The sequence below is a fragment of the Marmota monax genome, unplaced genomic scaffold (assembly GCF_021218885.2).
Source record: "Marmota monax isolate L192 unplaced genomic scaffold, Marmota_monax_Labrador192_F-V1.1 WCK01_AAM20220418_F8-fsc01107, whole genome shotgun sequence".
Taxonomy (NCBI): domain Eukaryota; kingdom Metazoa; phylum Chordata; class Mammalia; order Rodentia; family Sciuridae; genus Marmota; species Marmota monax.
Window position 1 is genome coordinate 1 of NW_026694607.1, and position 20,139 is coordinate 20,139.

Sequence of the window (20,139 nt, forward strand, 5' to 3'; positions counted from 1 at the left end):
ATTTACTGGGTAACAACTTCATGGTCAAAATATGATGTTATAAAAAAAATAGGGGAAGTGGCCACCTAGTAAAACACCATTTAAGAAACTTGGAAGCTGTTTAACTCTTCAAAATTTAAAGTCTCTCTACTACTTGGTGACACATACCTAATACATCATCAGTAGAATTACTGTTCCTGGCTATTACAGAATGGTTCCTTATTAAATACCAATGAAAATGCATCAGTTGTGTCCTTTACTTATTTACCACGTGCAAAGCACAAAATATTTGGGCAAATAACAATAACAGTTTAAGACTAGGTAAAAGAAAAGTGGAAAAAGAAGTCTAGAAGAGGGAAAAAATAGGGCAGCTCCATGTGTGAATCAGAAGTGCTGAACTAGATTCCGTTATCCTTTCTAACTCTAAAACTCTCCAATTTATTTTCTAAGTCAATAACACAAGTGACAAATAAGAAAGTATTTATCAACATAATAATGTTTTGATATCCTTAACACAATGAATATTTTAAAAAGAAAAGGAGCTGGTTGAGGTTGTGCACACCTGTAATCCCAGCTACTCAGGAGGCTGAAGTGGAAGGATCACAAATTTGAGGCAACTTAATGAGATCCTATCTAAAAATAAAAAATAAAAAGGGCTAGGGAGTGTTATTCAGTGATAAAGTGCCCCTGGGTTTAATCCCCCATACTGGGGGGGAAAAAAAAGAACATGTCAATTTTTTTAAATGTGAGTGAATACAATATATGAAAAGGCTACTTACAAAAAATACAAATAATGAATAAAAATATGGGGAAAAAAACTCTGCCAATATTAAAAGAAATGGAAATTAAATTAAAATGAAATACCATTTTGGGAACGGCTTGAAATATTAACAACCAGTATATTCAGAAAAAATGTTTAATAAACACAGAAAGAAATTCCCAATAAAAATTAGACTATCAAATAATAGCATATAGACTATGAGGTCCTATATGTATAGAAAATATCTCTAGGCAGATGTATAAGATAATTGTAGCAGGAATTATTTCTGTTACCAATGATTATTTTTATCTTTATGTTTCTCAGTTACTGTGATTTTAAAATATGTTTACCAATTCCTTCACAGTTCTCCCTCCAAAAGATAGAACCTATTCTCTTTCCCTTTGAATGTGGGTCAACTTCACTGATTTGTTTCTAAGAAAGAATGTGACATCTAAGGCTAGGTCATAAAAAGGATCTTTCTGGGATCACTCAGACCAGAAGAGACCAGTCACTATATCATGGGGGTATTCAAGTAGCCAAGGGAAAGGCCCTGTGAAGAGGGACTGCAAAGGCAGCATCAACAGGAGCCCATGCAAGCAAGCCATCTTGAAAGTGGATTCTCTGCCTCCACACTTTCAGATGACTACAGGTCCAGCTGATATTTGGCCTGCAATCTCATGACTGATCACAAGACAAAACCACATTGCCTAGCGATGTGTCCCAAAATTCCTGACCCACAGTGAGAACAATTAAATGTTTATTACTTAATAATAAATAATAATTAATATTAATAATACTTAATAATAAAATAAGTTTGGGGGTTATTTGCAACAAAGCATAAATAATACATAAAACGTAAATAATACAGGTTGTGGTTCAAAGTTCTATAATATTCACAATATCCAAAAGGTAGAAATAACCCATGACCATCAACTGATAAATGGAAAAAGTTTAGTACATAAACAAAATAGTTTAATACAAAAACAAAAATCTCACCTAAAAGACAGTGAGAATCTATACATGGCACATCACAGATGTACCTTAAAGACATTATGCTAAGATATAAGGCAGACACAAAAGGATAAATACTATGTGGTTCCACTTATATGAATCTAGCATATAAATCTGCCACCTGTATTAGGCATTCAGAGACAGGAAGAAGAATATAAAGGTTACTGGGGGTGGGGATAAGAGGAATATGGAGTTAGTATTTAATGGGTTTGAGTTTCTGTTTGCTGTGATTAGAGGTTATGAAAATAGGGTGATGGTTCCTCTATATGGTGAATGTACTTAATGCCACAACTAAACGCTTAAAGTGGTCAAAGTGGTAAATTCTGTTATGTATATTTTACCACCACAACAAAAAAAAAAATGTAGGGAAAATGGGGGGAGACAGTCTCTGTAATAAGACTGCTTGAGACTGAATACTACTAGCCATGTGACCTAGCCTCTCTATGTCTTAACTTCTTCATATGTAAAAGGGACACAGCAACAATGCCTACTGAATATGGTTGTTATAGGGTGGAAATGAGATAATTCAGGCTGGAGTTGTAGCTCAGTGGTAAAGTGCTTGCCTAGCACTGGGTTCAATTCTCAGTACCACATATAAATAAATTAAGGTCCATTAACAACTAAAAATAATGTTTTAAATAAAATAAAATAAATGAGACAATTCATATAAAGCACTTAGCTCTATGCCCAACATAGTAAGTGCTCCAAAAGTGTCAATCATTATATTCAAAGGAATATGTTTTGCTTCTGATATCTAAAAAGTCTGTTACATTTTTATTATGAATAATGATAGGGAAACATCATGCATATATATCAATATATACAATCATTAAAAAAATGAAGGGGACTGCAATATTTTCAACTGGAGATTTAGTTCTACCAAAAAGTTGTGAAACACCTGAACTCCAAATGGAGTATTTCAGACAGGAAAGGAACCAAATTTCGAAGAAAAAGGTAGGTTGAAAATACTATGGCTTAAGGGCAAAACTGCAAAATTGAATAAGCTTACTTTGAGAAAAATAAACCTTAAAGTCATATGAAATAATGGCAGTTTTAAAGTCTAAAAAAATCTCATATTTGAAACAAGTAGGTTATTATAGGCTTCTGAATAGAGATTCAAATAGCATATTTGAGAAATTCAATTGCTGCTATAAAATATGGGACATATGGTAGAAGAAGTGGCAGGTAGGTTGGTTAGAGACTACAAAAGTAATTCAAGTACAAGATAACTAAATCTACCTATGCCAAAGCTATAGGAAAAAGATAGAAAAGACAGATCTAAGATATTGTAGAAAAAGAAGTGACATTGTTGACAGACCAGATATCCCTAACATCATTCAGATTTCTTATGTTTGATTAAAACCTATCCAAAGCACCTTATCTATGCTTATTGAAGTACAGAGACAATATAATAGGAGACAAGACCACTCTAGGCTGAAAACACTTAGAATTAGGCTCTATTCCATTTCTGAAATTGGTAAATCCAATGGTTCCTAAACTTGGCTGCATATTAGAATCACCTTGGAAGCTTTTAAAAGTTCCTATGCCAAGGTCACACCCATTCCACTAAATCAATATCTTCTGGGGGAAGCCAGTGATCAATAGCTTTTAAAGATAGCAATGTGCAAAAAAGTTTGAGAACCAATTAATTAGATTATAGTCAAGAGATATCATTAGAAAGCCATTAAAGTCATTGGACATAAGATGATGATATCTTAGAATAGAGTGATCCTAATGAACAAAATAAAAAAGTATTAATATTCTAGATCATCAAAGCTAACTTACAGTGAAAAAAGTCAGAGAAATGATAGGATCTGCTGGAAGTAGGGTGGAGCACAAGCTAGGCACTGAAAAAAAAAGCATAAGGAAAATTTCTGGGACAATGGAAAACACAATATTTTGATATGGATACAGGTTATGTGAAAATATTCATTTTTCAAAACTCACTAAATTGTACATTTAGAATTTGTACATTTCACTGCATGTAAAATTTGCCTGAAAAAAAAACTTGAAATAAGTATTGAGAACAAGTTATAAGCTTACTTTTATTTTTGCTATAAGTTTGCTGTTTACTTTGAATTGTACACCTAAGCAAATGAGAAACTATATTGAGAATAATGGGAGCAGGGTTTTTCTATCACTGGACAACAGAGTTACAAATACAGAAGAGAAACTGTTTGTAACTTGTGGTGTTAGATCAGAATTGAGGTTTTATCAAAATGAATTTGTAGTTACTGATAGGTAAGAGGATAAGTGGAAAGATAGAGAGAAAGACAAGTGGATAGATAGGATGGACAGATAAATGGATTTTTTAGATACCTAAATACCCCAAAATTTAGTACCTTAAAACAACAACCATTTCATCTTTGTATTAATTATGTCTCTTTGTTTTCTATATTTTCTGATATTTTGACATCTGAGGGCTTGTTGATACTGGAAAGAATGTTCTTCCTAGGGCTAGCCAATTCCTAGAGAAAGTAAAGGTCTCTTCTGCATGTGTGCCTTTCAAATGCAAGTCAATGACTCCAGAGTCCATACCCACAGCTACTTCCTTTGTCTAGTGATTAAACTCTGGGCCATAAGCCACCTGTACTAAATCATTCCAGGACAAGGTATCAGACAACAAGGGTAAGCCTTGTATCCCAGGGCCCACCAAAATTATTCAAACTAATCAATTCTATGCATACTAACCCTGCCTTGCCTTCCCCACAGAAACCACAATTAAGACTCTTAACCCATATGTCTCCTCACTCTCTGCCTCTTAATCAGCCCTGGTACTTTCCCACATGGCCCTGTGTGGCATGTTATACCTCCTCCTCTTGGGAACTGTGAATAATAAACTCTCTTTTCAATGGCATTCATTTCTGGATCTACTCACCTCACCATTCCTGAGTAATAGGCCTACAATAAAAACAAGAATAATAATAATAATCCAGTGGATTGCATAGGTCAATTGGTCAGTTTTTCTTTACCATGTGATGGTAGCTGAGCTGCAATCATCTGCAGACTCAATTGGGTTAGAAATTCACAATGGTTTACTCACATGGCTTCCAGTTGATGCTAGCTATAGGCTAGAGGTTCATCTAGGACTGCCAACCAGAGCATGTCTATGACATCTTCACCTCATACATTCATACATTCACCTCAGTGATGTCTCTATGACATTAAGGCAACCTAACTCACAGTTTAACCACCCTTACTTCTTTAGCTTTTTCTTTTCTTTTCTGACTTAACAAAGATCCCTGTTCTTTCATTCCCATTCCTTCAATGAGTTCACAGTATAATCCCAAATTTTATGCAAAAGGTTGCATTATTTTCTCTCTTATCCTCTCTCACCTCATACTATAGTTCCAAAACTCTAACAGACATCTTTACAGGGATACATTGCTAACACGTAGCCACCTTTCCCATGATCTAATAATTCTTCATAGTAACTCCATTACTTTTAATAACTTCATTAGCCTTTCAAAGTTGTGTATCCAGCTCTTATGGTGGAAATCACTAAACAGAGCAAGGTGAATATTCGTTGCATACTCTCAATGCAAAGGCTATTAAACTGAATATACAGATTTCAGGTGAGATTCAAGAAGGAGTTTTTAAAAATATATAAGAATTTATCATATATATATATATTTTTTTTTTTAACTTGTTGATAGACCTTTATTTTATACGTGGTGCTGAGAATTTAACCCAGTGCCTCACACATGACAGGCAAGTGTGCTACCACTGAGCCAAAGCCCCACCCCCTTATCTGTCTTTTTTAACCTAAAAATAAGATTGAGAAGAAAAACTAGATAATTAAGTTTTGGTTACTCAAAGTCAATACAATGTAATAGTTTATATTACATCACCATTAGCTTTTATTCTGCAAATTTTATCTTTAGGCAAAGATCTTGTCTTATTTAATATCTCCCTAACAAGATAATGATTAATTCTTATTAGTGTCTTTTTGTATTTGGGAGAATTTTCCTCAAAACACCTATTCTAAATTTCCTTATGTTTTTCTTAATTTATCTCAAATTTTACTTAAAAATTATACTATAATAAAATAAAATGGCTATTACAAAAGCAATATTTCATGTAACAATTACATCATGCTCTACCCTTATTAAAATTCTGTAATATATAAAATAAAATTCGTGCATTGAAAGGTGAACAATATTAGACATCAGAAAAAAAGAATTAGTTACTGAAACGACAAAAGAACATCCTTATAAAAGTGATCTCACTATAAGGCAGTCCCATTGAACAGGCCCTATGAAAGCACATTATCATAAGATTTCACTTTAGTATTTTTGAGGGAGAAATTAAAATGCCACTTTGGAAAAATGAGCCAACCCATAATTAAATGCTTATTGTCAAACTCACTTTTGTTATCTATTTGATACTGACCAGTTTCTCCCACTGCACTGAATATCATGAAGCTGCCACCACCTGTTTCCTAGGCATTCTGTACTTTTGGAGTACAAACTGATTTCTCTATTAATCTGAGCAAAACTGTACTAAGAAATCTTTCATGAGAAAAATAAATATCATCTACTTTAAAAGCATACATACTATACCTACCAGTTTTAGAATACAGGTTACCACTACTACTTCCCTTCTTAAGGAAAATAATAGGTGATTATAGCTTTTTAATGAAGTTTATTTTACTAATATCTATGTCAACTAATAAGTCTTCATACCTATTGTCACAAAAAATTCCATCCCACCCCCCCACCAAAAAAAAAAACAATGAAGTAGAATTACTATCGTGTTAGGGATTCCCTCATATAACTGAAGGGGAAAAAAGAAACTATTTTTGTTTCTTTTCATTTTTTGCAGTAATGGAGATTGAACCCAGGGACCCTGTACAACATCCTTAGCCCTGTTTGTTTGTTTTGTTTGTTTAGACAGGGTCTCACTAAATTGTGTGCTCTGGCCTTGAACTTAACATCTTCCTGCCTCAACCTCTTGAGCAACTAGTGTTCCAGGCATGTACCACCACATCTGTCAATATTCATTTTTCTTTAAGCAGATGAACAAAGAACTACTTAAATGATTCAAACTTTATACTTCCTAATATTAACAGATTCTTTAGAGAACAGATAGATGTGGTTATGAGGAGATCAAGTTTCACTAAGTAGAATCAAAAGGCTAAAATTTGGGACCAGGTGTGAGGGAGGCAAACTACACTGTACTAGGAATACAAATACTACAGTGAGATTCTGGTTTGAATCCTGGCTTTCCCACTTTCAAGCTGTGTAATCAACCTAAATCTGTTTATCAGTAAAATGATATACACTTCCTATATCAAGCTTATGATGATTTGAAATAATATGCAAGAAATAATCAGCACAGTATCCAGTAAACTGAAATCTAATAAACGGTAGCTGCTAGTAATAGTGGTGATAACATTAATTAGATACATGACCTTGAGAAGCTGCCTAACCATTCTATGTCTTAGGTTTTCACCAAAGAAGTATGATTCTAAATGACTAAGTCCCTTTCAGAACTAAAAACACAATCTATCATTCCCATGGTTAGAAATAAAGAAACATAAATTTAACTTCCTCAAACTATCTAGACCTTAGGTCTACTACCTATTAAATCAAAACAACAACAATTCCTTATTGTAAAGCATTTTTAGATTCACAAAGAATATCTGCATATACTATCTCATTTGAACCTCAAAAAACTCATATAATAGGTATTATTATCTTTAAGTTAATCTAATAATAAAAATGAACTTTAAAGAAGTCAAGTGGCTCAACAAAGTAAGTACAGAATAAATGTACCTCAACACAGTAAAGGTCATATTTGGAAAAGCCAATGGCTAACATCATACTCAATGGTGAAAGTTTTAAACTTTCTCCAATATCAGGAATAAGATACTCACTCTTGCCACTTCTACTAGATGTTCTAGCCAGTGCAATTAGGCAAGAAAAAGAAATAAAAGGCATCCAAATTAGAAAGGAAGATGTTAAATTATCTTTTTCCAGACAACATGACAACATGATCTTATTAGAACTAATAAACAAATTCAGTAAAGTTGTACAATACCAAAAAAAAAAAAAAATCACAAGCATTCTCTATGCTAACAATGAACTATCAAAAAATTCAGGAAAATTAATCTACTAAAAAAATAAAACCCTTAGGAATAAATTTAACCAAAAAGGTAAAAGATCTATATACTAGAAGCTATAAAACATCAATGATTAAGACATAAATAAATGGAAAGATCTTATGTTTTGAAGAATTAATATTGAAAAATGTCCATACTATCTAAAGTGTTCTATAGGTTCAATGCAACTCCTATCAAAATTCTAATGACATTTTTCACAGAAATGGAAAAAATCTTAAAGTTTATACTGAACCACAAAAGATCCTCAATAATCAAAGTAATCTTGTGAAAAAGAACAAAATCAGAAGCACCACACTACCTGATTTGAAAAATCTACTAAGAGGATACAGTAAACAAAACCACAAGATATTGATATAAAAACCAAATATAGAGATAAATCTATATATTTATGCTCAATTAATTTATGACAACAATGCCAAACACATAATGAAAAAGGGATAGTTGTTTCAGAATGATGCTGGGAAAACTGAATATCCACAAGCAGAATGAAATTATACCCTTGCCCCACACTATAGGCAAAAAAAAAAAAAAAAAAAAAATCAAGTAAATATGGATTAAAGACTTAAACATTAAGTCATAAAACTGCAGGAAGAAAAACTAGGGGAAAAGCTTCAGGATATTGGTCAGCACAAAGATATTTTGACAAGGATCCCAGAAGCACAGGCAATAAAAGAAAAAACAAACAAATGAGATTTCATCAAACTAAAACACTTTTGAGTAGCAAAGAAAACCATTAACAGAATAAAAAAGGCAACCTACAGAATGGGAGAATACATTTTCAAATCCTACAGCTTAATAAAGGGTTAATCCAAAATACATAAGAAACTCAAAACATCTCAACAGTATGAACACAGATAACACAATTAGACAGTGGGCTCAGGACCTAAATTAATATTACACAAAACAACACATATAAATGACCAATAGGTTTATGAAAAAATGTTCACTATCACTAATCATTAGAGAAATGCAAAGCAAAACCACAAGGAGATATTCCCTCACACTTCTCAGAATAGCTATTATCAAAAAGATGAAAGACAAGTTTTGGCAAAAGATGTAGAGAAAAAAGGAACCCTTATACCACTGTTGGCATGAATGTAAATTGATACAGCTATTATGGAAAACAGCATGGAGATCCCTCAAAAATTAAAAATACAAATATTATATCATATAACCCAGGAATCCCACTACTGGGTATATATATATATATATATATATATATATATATATATATATATATATATATATACAAAGGTTATAAAATCAGTATGCTGAGAGACATCTGTAGTCTATGTTCAGTAGAGCACTATTCACAACAGACAAGATATGGAATCCACCTAACTATCCATCAGTTGATAAATGGATAAAGAAAATGTCACATACACACACACAGCCTTAAAACAAAAGAAATCCTGTCATTTGTGACAACACAATCAACCATTAGTCATTATGTTAAGTGAAATAAGTCATGCACAGAAAGACAAAAACTGTATGATTTCACTTACATATTTATGGAACATTAAAAAGTCAAACTCATACAAACAGTAAAATGGTGGTTACCAGAAGTTGAGGTGGGTGGGAGATGTCAAAGGACACAAAACTTCAGTTTGTAGGATTAAGTTCGATGTTCATCATGGTAACTAGTTAATAAAATATACCATATACTTGAAAATTGCTGAGAATGGATTTTAATTATTATCACCACAAAAAAAAATAGTAAGCATTCGAGGTAATGCATATGTTAAATAGCTTGATTTGGACATTCCACAATGTACAAATATAGCAAATCATGTTGTAGACCATAGATACATATAATTTTTACTTGTCAGTTAAAATTTGTTCAATTACAAAATAAAATAAGGGGTTAGGGATGGGGCTCAGTGGTAGAGGGCTTGCCCAGCATGCTCAAGGCCCTTGGTTGGGTCCCCAGGATGGCATTAATTAATTAGTTAGGTAGTTAATTAATTTTAAAAATAAGAAAAAGCCAAGGAGTTTGGCTGGTTACAAAGCTAGTTATCAGAGATTTCATCTCCTGTTTGTTAGTACCAAAGCACACATTCCTTCCTAAACAAGGAATGCAAGCCTGCAAGACAAGGTATTAGTGTCCTACAGGAAAAAGGTCATACACTTTAGAGAAAAAAATAGAACTAAATTTCTACCTCAACTCCACCACTGCTTGCTGTGTTGCTTTGGGAAATCACTTAATCTCTATGGGTTATAACTTCTTTAATAATAAGAATAATTCACCAGTTATGCCACTAGAATTTATTCTGATATACTTATTATCTACTGATTTGACTTCAGAGTCCTAAGGAAACTACATAAGCATTGAAATTTCTGGTGGAACAGACAACAAAATCTGTTCCCCAATCCTACCACCTTGCTTCTTCCCTATTCACATATCCTCTTTACCTGGAAAAGAAGCATAAGAAAATTCTGTTTGTCCTTGTTCCTCTTCTCCCCTAACAAATGGACCTATATGTAAAAACCTGAGTCCAAAAGGACATCACTTTCACTACTTACATTTACAACGAAAGGTGGAAGGATGAATCTAGTTAATAATAGAACATATCCCCCTAAGTCCCACTAAGAAAACTGCCTTTTGCTATAAACCCCCAAATAAAGAAGCTTTTGTAAAGCTCTGTGTATATAAAGAGAGGGCACTTAACAACAATGCCATGTAATGATATAGACAAATACAAGTAATTTTATGTAGTAGATTAGTTTTTAAATGCCATTTTTGCAACTATTTGCAAGAGAGTTTAGTAATTTAAAGAGCATTTTCCTTATTACATCAAACACCCATAATTTACCTTATAAATAAAACGTTAGCAAAAATTATAATCCTAATTTATATAACATCAAACTCACATGCTAACTTTGGCAATTTTCTCGGAGGCAAGTTAATTTTTAAACAATTTAAAACCATTCTTAAAAGTATTTTCCATTTCCTCCTAGAGCTCAAATTTGTTTTTAAAGGAACTATTTCAAATATGTTAACTGAAATTGCAAAAGGACAGCTGCTTGATACGATGGGGCATATTATTGCCTTGCAATATCAGATCACTCAACCTCACTCCTTTTCCCTTTTTTGGACTCTAGGTTGCCACTAAAGTGGCTATTTATTAGTAAGTAAATACAGTGATGGCCATATTATGCATACTGATATGCCCTAAGGTCCTGTTATTGGGAAATGAGAGTATTTGCCCGTACACACTTTATGTCTATGTTAATGTCTGCACTTGCTATAACTTTCCCTTAGTCCCAAAACACATTTCAAGATTTGCTAACTAGAAAACTCACACCAATACACTTTTTTGGTTGTTTATTTTAAATTATGAAAATTCTTTCATCTGTCATAAATCTTAGGAGACAAAAATTGAACAAACATCTTTTAAATAGGAAAAAAATTACTATGTTCAAAATACAACTTCATAGAAGAATATTTTTAAATTAACCTTAATTCATCTTACATATGCAATTTCATTTTACTGCGAGTGATGTCAACAATTTATACAAAACAATGGATTTAGATCATGTATATCAAAATATATTGGCTCAAAATAGTTTTTCACTATTTCTTTATGGTACTATATGTTTTTATTTTTCTAAAAACCAATCATCATAAAATAACAAGAGTAAAATTAGCATCATCTATAGTCACACTACTTTTTAAATCATCTGCCTTAAAAATCTTGAGATTCAAGCCCTAACCATATAGTTTCAATGAGAAAAGCCATAAAACTATGTTAAAAAAAAAAAAAAACTACTTTTTTTCCAGTCCTGGTTTCCCAGGATCATAAAACTCAAGACTGTCCTTCCCAAATTTATCTTGTCTCACTTGCTTCTTAACTGCTGGGTTATAAATACCTTTGTCTTCTATTAAAGACACATATTTTCTTCTGAAGACTCATTCCTGTAAGAACTATGTTCCAAATTCTGTGCCCACAATGCAATCACAATTCAAAATTTGATTTCTAAAAACCAGTTCTTAAGTGTGAAAAAAGATCTATAACAACTCTGCTAACATTAGTTTTTCTTTAAAACATTAGTTAAATTTTATCTAGCATTAATTCTAGTTGGAAGGTGCATATACCCAGAGTATCGACAAGGGTCAGACTTTATTTTCTACCATTGAACCTGCTATGCAAAAAAAGTATTCAATTCATGCGATGCAAACCTCCTTGCTAATATGCATATTGAAATTCTAACACATGGGATTTCAATACCTATTTACACTATACATATGTTTGGTCTCTACTTTTTCAAAAAATGGTAAATGTAGCTGAAATATTTAAAAGCCAACAACTACAAAAATGGTTATAAGCTTGCCTTGTATTAGAACCTCTTTTGTCTGTCAATCAACAATAAAGTATTATTCTACTATCACAAAAGGAAAACCTTTGGAGGCAGTAGAGGACTATGGGTTGTGCAAATGTGCAGTTGCTAAGAAGCAAATATGCCTCTCTTCTAATCAAATAGCCCAGCTCAGCAATGCCGCTGGCTTGGGGCAAGAAGCAAATTCCACCAGCCACAAACTTAGAAACAGTCTTGAATTATTTGTTGCTGACCGCTGGCTGAACCCTTCCTGATGAGCACCATCACCATTAGCCACTACTCAGTGTATTCCATCAACCAATGGCAATAGCAGCATGCTACAGCTCAGGCTACAAGAAATTGATCAAACAGGGTAATGAGACTATTTCTTCACGGAGGTTATTTTAAATGAATATAAATATTTTCTTTCTACATAATTTGCCACAGAAAGGTCACTGAACTCTCTGTGATTCCAAAGAAAAATGCTCTACTGTCCCCTTTACATATTTGAGTTAAGATAAAGCCAACAAACAATTCAGGGCATTTTTTGATATTAGGGGCAAATTCTAATGAGATGGCATTTAAGACAACAGATTAGCTGTGATATTTAAGCTTCACCTTAGGTTATATCTAAAAACTGATCATATGATGCTACTCTATAAATATGAAACTAATCATGATTTGCCAATTAAAAACATTTGTAACAGTGCATTTTTGCTTAAAGAAAGCACAATTAATCTCTAATGTAGGTGATTGTGAGAACATGAATCATATGTATGCCTTCTTAGTTCAAGTTATTAAAATTTGATATAATTGTTGTGAATTATTTAGTGAAGAATTCATTTTTCTATAGCCCACCTCCTCCTGCTAGACAGTGGAATAAAATGCATGCTAACTATTTCAGTTAGCACATGAATCATCTCACTGACATCTGATTTAGCTCTTCTTACAGTGACATTTATTGCTCATTTCCTTTACATACTTAAAACCTAAAAATTATAAACAACTGGATTTTAACATCACATCATAACCAAATGACAGTAATTTAACTGTATATTTTATCTAACATTCTGAAAATACTCTGAAAAGTCCAGTTTATGGTTAGTGGGCTTCTAATAGAGTAATATTAAAATACTACTTCTAATACAGTAGTACTAAAATAATCCCAGCTAAATCTCTGTTTAAGAACTTCAAATATCATTATGCCAGCCACAAAAAGAATTCAAAATAAATATTTTTAACATATCAGTATCCTGTCTTTATTATAAACTAACAGATAACATAGAATCTAATTGAGATGTTAAAATCAGGAGAAAACACTTTCATATATATGAATGAATGCCTCTAAAAACTTTCTTAAAGATATGTCTATCTTGTTCCACTAAATAAAAATGCAATCAAATACAAAAAAAAAAAAAAAAAATATTTTTCAAAGTGATCTGCTTTCTATGCAGATTCTTTAAGAGCTTAAGAAATTATTTTTGTTTATGATCTTTTCTTAGAAACAAATGAGCAAATAAATTTTTGCCTTCATCAAAAACGTCTAGTTTACAATGTAAGATGGAAAAACTACTTAAGTTTGTAGAAATATATGTTTGGAAATTCTTTTTAATGACTAAAACTCAGATGAACTTTTCACAATTCTACTTTTAAACTGTTTATGATTGTTATTAGACATGACAGTAAAATCACCTCATCTACAAAATACAAGATTCACACAGGCAGCCATCTTTAAACATGGATAAAATACTGCTGGATGTTAGAAGGTTATCTGGCCATTGATAGAGATTTATAAATTTGCCACAATTGGGACATGATGTCACTCATAACAGGATTTTAAATGAACATTTGAATGATTTTGTAAAAGGTATACAGGATTAAAATGAGACAGAAAACCTTCATGATTAACTTAAATTAATCTCTCTTGAAAAGGAGAACTCAATAGAAAACAATACAGGGAAAAGAAGCTCCAGGCTGACATACGACTTGTTTAGGTACATTCTATTTTTTGTTTGTTTTCACAATAAAATCATGCCATGCTCTCAGAAATAGCACAGGAAGATTCTCTAAATAATAATCAATAATTACTTGAAAGAAAATTAGGATCAAATAGCAAGAACATCCTATAAGCTGTCTAACAATATGACAAATTCAGTAGCAACCACAAAGAACCAATATAACTTCTGGTGCCAAGGAGCCAGATGGTACTGCTGGAAAAAATTAAGTCTACAGATTGGCAGCTCAACCCTGTGATTATTGCCCAAGGGAGGACAAAGTGGAAGAAGAGTGGGAGGTTCAGTATGATGAGGATAAATCAATTACCACCAACTCAGTACATCCTTCCTATGATACCCTAATAACAAATTCTAAATACCATGCCAGAGAATTTTTCACTGTTTAAATAGTCCCAACATTAGTTGGCAATGATAAAATAATGTGTAGTAAAAAGTAAAATATAATCTCAGTTTTTCGTCATAGACCTGGCAAAGTACATTGAAAATTGATTCAACTGCATATGATTTACATGCAATAAATACTAAAGCATTTTTGTGTAACTGTTGTGGAGGGGGAAAATGAATGTATCTTTTTTTTTCTGTTTTTCCTTTTGCTTTGTAGTCAATAACAGCATCTGTTAAAACTGTATATTTTCCAAAAGGAAATTTATGACCAGATAATGGTTGCATATGATGGTTTCATAATTAAATAACTGACTTGCATACTTTATAAAAAATTCTTTGTTCATGTTTTTGTTCAGAAAAAAAAAAAACATTTTTCATTTTGTGCCATCTAAGGAATGTTTAGGAAACAGCAACATCTCAAGACATGTTCAAAGTCAAATCATATGGTAAAGATAGCATACATGGTTAATTTGCACAATTGTGAGAAATTCAGTATCTGCGTTAGTCATGCTTTAAAAATGTAAGACGGCTATGCACTTAGCAGTAATCGCCAAAGCTTATGCTGAGGAAAATTATTTTTCTTTTATTACCACCTTCCTTTCTTTGGCATATTATCACTTATGATATACTTTCTTTGGCATATTATCACTTATAAAAACAGCTGTTCTGCATTATTCTAGCTTTAGTAGGTCAGACACTAGAATAAAAAAATTTAAATATAAAGATATTAAGGAAAAATTTGTATTGTTGATTTTTAAATCCTAAGAATATATAATTTTACAATGTAAATGTGTACAGATGCACTTAATATATTAGCAATTACATTGATGGATGGCCTTTGGAGTTTGTCTAAAACACCGATTAGTGACATATCAATTAGATTTCAACAAATATACTTGATATGGCAAAAAAGTTTACTGCTGAATTAGTTTTTAAGTATAAGATCAAGGACTGAATTTATAAAGCTTCTAGAAATTTTATTAGTCAAATCTCAGGTACACAGTAATTTGATAACGTTAACTGAAACCTTTCTGCTATATTTTCTAGCATGTTACAGAGGATAGGGAACACCCTGCTAACCTGAGTTGCTGAAGCTGTATCTAAATCTCTATTGTGGGCACTGATAGCCACATCGATAGAAAAATTAATCTAAGAAGATGTACTTTACCCAAACCACACCTAAGTCATCTTTCCTTATCTAACAAAAATTGTGTATGTGTTCAAATAGCTTGACTGAAAGCTTATAAAATGCAAAATTAACATCAGTGTTTGAACTCCTTAGGACACATTCCTCCACCATAATTTTGCACTAAATAGCTGTTCAACCTTCATATTTCTATACTAAATAATAAGCTAACAATGCTTTTATCATCTCAGAGGAATATAATTAATTTACAGAATTATCATACAGGTCCATAGGTTTCTAACCATAAAAATACATTAAAATATATTTTAAAAATATATTTTAAAATAAAAATTAGATAAAATAAAAAGAGTAGAGGATTTAAATAATGTCAATAGAGAAGAAATAGTTTGTGACAATAAGACACCCTATTAATAAAGTTTAAGATTAGCAAAACAAAGCAAGAAAAGATATATCAGGGAACAATTTTAAAATAAAGCATCTATTACTATATAAAACCCAAATATTGTCCATGTAAAGAAAAATGCTTATCTCTCATTCATTTTTACCATACAAAGGAAAACTTTGAAGACATCAGTATTAGACAACCAAAAAATGCAGCCATTCTGAATTTCAGGATAATTCACATTTTTATCTCATTATCACTTTTCTAACAAATTATCCAGTTAATGGCTCTCAAGTTCACTTTGATAAAATTCACTTGTTATTATTTTATTACTTTCCTATCGTCTGACAGAAACAGGAAGATAAATACAACTCATCCAAATAAAAAGATCACTGAAATTTAACATAGGCCATGACACATATGAATCACCACATGAAAGTTAGGTTACAGTAAAAAACTGAATATTCAATTACAAAAAAGAATCCTAGTGTTATCAACTCATCTTTTACCTACTTACAGTATACAGTGTAATATGTAAGTAGCTATGATATGATTAAATGCAATATTGTTCAACATAACTTAAATTACCTATGTTCAAATATCTTGTGACATCATAATAGGCAAGAGCTAATATTGGGTATATCCTATGTGCCAGGACCTTCCTTATCTTTACTACAATCTTATGAGATATTATACTTGTTCCTATTTTTATAAATTAAGAAACTAAGGCTTAGAGAGAAAATAATTTTTCCAAAGTCACAATGTCAAACCAGGATTAAACCAAGGTATTTATGATATAGTTATCTATGCACTTAACCACAACTGTACAAGTTACCCTTGAGCTGATGAAATATAAATTTTATCTTCTTTAAAGTCCTTACATGCAGATACTAGAATTATATTTGGTTTCCCTTGAATACCGCTTATTATTATTTAAGCTGCTAGGACAAGGCATAGTAACATAACATGATGCCTGAATTACAAAGAAGAAAATAATTAGACAATAAAAAACAATGAGAAAGGAAAAGGCTGATCATACCGGCATTCAAATGAATGCCAAAGAAACTACCAAGATAAAGTGTATCCTGTGGCTATATAATCATACTAAGTGAAAGTAATTAATGGCTTCTACAATTCTGTAACTTTGGATCATATGTTTAGAAACAAAAGTGACAATTCTCCTGATTTACCTGTGAGGAAAGTTGGGGCAGATGTCTCCACTCTGAACATCCTAATCCATCTCCTTCTACATTCTCTGGCAAGTCTTATCTTTTTCATGACATTCAACATGTTTAGGCAAATAAATCAGTGATTCTCCATATCTCTATTCCATATCTCAGGCTCCCTCTCAAACAGCTTTGACTAATTTTCTCAACACTCCTTCAAGTTCAACAGCCTTGATCTTTCTTATCCACTTTCCCATTTTCTTTAAAGATGCTATCACTTCCTTGAGAAAAGAATCTAAGAATCAGGATTCAGCCCAGACACAATCTACCATTGGTTTTCCTCCATTTTTCCTCTAGGTACTTACTCTCCCTTGTCTCTACCCACAGAATAGCCAATCATTATATATTACATGTAACTATAATAGCCAAGAGCTAATACTGGTCATGTCCTATGTGCCAGGACTTATCCTTGATCAATGAATTTCCCCCTGAGGCCTTCTCAAGCCTGTACTCACCAGATGTACACTAAGTCCTATCTTTTCTCTTTCTTCTCTACTTCCAGCTCCTCTTCCATGACAAACCCTTCTCTCTGCCTTCTTAATCTGATAAATATTTTCTTGTATGCCCTACATTCCTTATATAAGATGGTTACTTTACCCATTATCTCTTTTGTTAAGTAGGACAACTGATGAGCCAAAGTAGTAAATTTAAGAGACTTAGTCCTCAACAATCCATTTGTCTTTTTGTTAGGATAGAACTAGAATTATTTTCTGCTGAAAATTTAGCCTGCCTCTAATCCAAATCTTTTAGCCCATTTTCACATACAGGTTTTTTGGTCTTAAATGTAGGCACAAATATTTGCCAAGCCTCTCATCTTAGGAGAATATCAACCGTACTTCCAATTCTGCTGGCTAAACACATGTATGACCTAGTAGGTACTAACACAAAAGTACACTCCAAGCAGTAGTCAGGGAATATATCCTAAATTTCTCCACTTTTAAGTATTATTACAACAAATAAAATATTTGAACATAGCTAAAGTACACATACCTTGGTTATTTTTCTAATTCAGTGACCAAAAGAGTAGAAGAAGATGAGGACTGGGAGGTAACAGAGTAGTATGGAATACAAATTGGAAAGAGATGGTGATCTAAAGAGAAAGACAAATACAATGCAAACTCAGTATTGCCAGTTCATTCAATTCCCTCCACCAAAAAAAGAAAAAAAGCAAGATTCTGAATTTTTCTTGGTTGGCACAAATTTCTAAAACACAAATACTAATTTAACCAAAATATATCATCTATAGGCCAAATTTGAAACTTGGCCTACCAGTTTGAGACCTCTGCTCTAGATATTTCATATGCTGTCTTAATTTTAAACCAAACTATTAGAGAATTGTGTATGTAGGCCAGAGGTTGGCAAATCCTTACAGCAAAGGGTCAGATAGAAAATACTCTAGAGATTTTGTGGGACACAGGATCTCTGTCACAACTAGAGTCAAACTTCATGTATTAACCACAGGGATACCTTCTGAGAATTATATTGTTAAGCAATTTCATTGTTGTGCAAATATGATAGGTATCCTTACACCAACTAAGACATTTATATCATTAGGCCCTATCTTATACATGATCTATCATTTACAAAACCTCTCTATGTGCCGCATGACTATACTTAGTGCTGCTGCTGTAAAATGAAAGCAGTCATAAACTCTAAACAAGTGGATGTGGTTGTGTTTCATTCCAAACATTACTATAAAAATAGCAGCAGGCCAGATTTGCTCCAAAAATCATAGATGGCCAACTCCTGATCTAGACTGTTATTTTGCCCCACATAAATTGATGTGTCCTAAACTGTGTTTTGGTGTACACTATATAACTACATTAACAAATTTTTTTAAGAAAAAACTCCAAAGCAATATTGAATATACTTTTTAAGAGTTTATTTACTACGAAATCTCCAAGACATCCTTTTCTTAGTCTCCTTGAAAGAAATTTCACTGGATCCCAGTATTAGTTGTATATCTCTTGAGTATCTGATTTACTTTTATATCAAGAATGCTATAAAGGCTGGGGTTACAGCTCAGTGGTAGAACAGTTCCCTCACATGTATGAGGCACTGGGTTCGATCCTCAGCACCACATAAAAAATAAAAAAATAAAGATATTGTGTCCATGTACAACTTAAAAAATATTTTTAAAAAAGAATGCTATAAATCCTTTACCTGCTCATTTTCTCCCTCTTTGCATTGGCTGATAAAAATATGTATGTTCCCCAGCAAAAGCTAGAGTACTCATTACATTCATTTGAGATACAAATATTAATTCTAGCTTCACTCTAGTTTTTTATCTATCCTCATTCTCTCTGCCCTTGTGTTCCTAACTCATTTCTTAACTTTGGTATAATATATGTATCTTTGTGAACTGCTTTGATTGTTTTTTTAATGTTTTTTTAGTTGTAGATGGACCCAATATCTTTATTTTTTTTATTTATTCATTTCTATGTGGTGCTGAAGATCGAACCCTGGGGCTCATGCATGCGAGGCAAGCACTCTACCACTGAGCTACAACCCCAGCCCCTTGACTGATTTTTATAAAACCATACAAATTCAAAAAATAATAATAATAAACAGGTCTGTTCAGGACAAGTTAAATTCAAATAATCTAAAAGTCTAACTTTTATTTATCTCTAATCTATACATTTTGTGCTTTTTTATATCAGTGCCAAAAAGTAAAAGTGATGGGTGTGTTTTAATCAATTTAATCTTTTCCACTCATACACTTGCTAAGAAGAGCAAGAAATGGATAGCCAAGTAGCAAACAATTTAAATAAGGAAAAAAAAAAAAACTTTGACT

At 32.3% G+C, this 20,139-nt stretch overlaps 1 protein-coding gene across 2 annotated transcripts in view; it reads right to left on the reverse strand.

Annotated features, from left to right (window-relative positions):
* Positions 1-11,184: 11,184 nt before the first annotated feature.
* LOC124077742 (src kinase-associated phosphoprotein 2-like) overlaps positions 11,185-20,139 on the reverse strand; it is a 45,613-nt gene continuing 36,658 nt past the window's right edge. For both annotated transcript variants that reach the window (XR_009224695.1, XR_009224696.1), the window contains one exon: positions 11,185-18,435. The gene's annotated coding sequence lies outside the window, so the exon portion shown is untranslated. The remainder of the gene's footprint in view (positions 18,436-20,139) is intronic.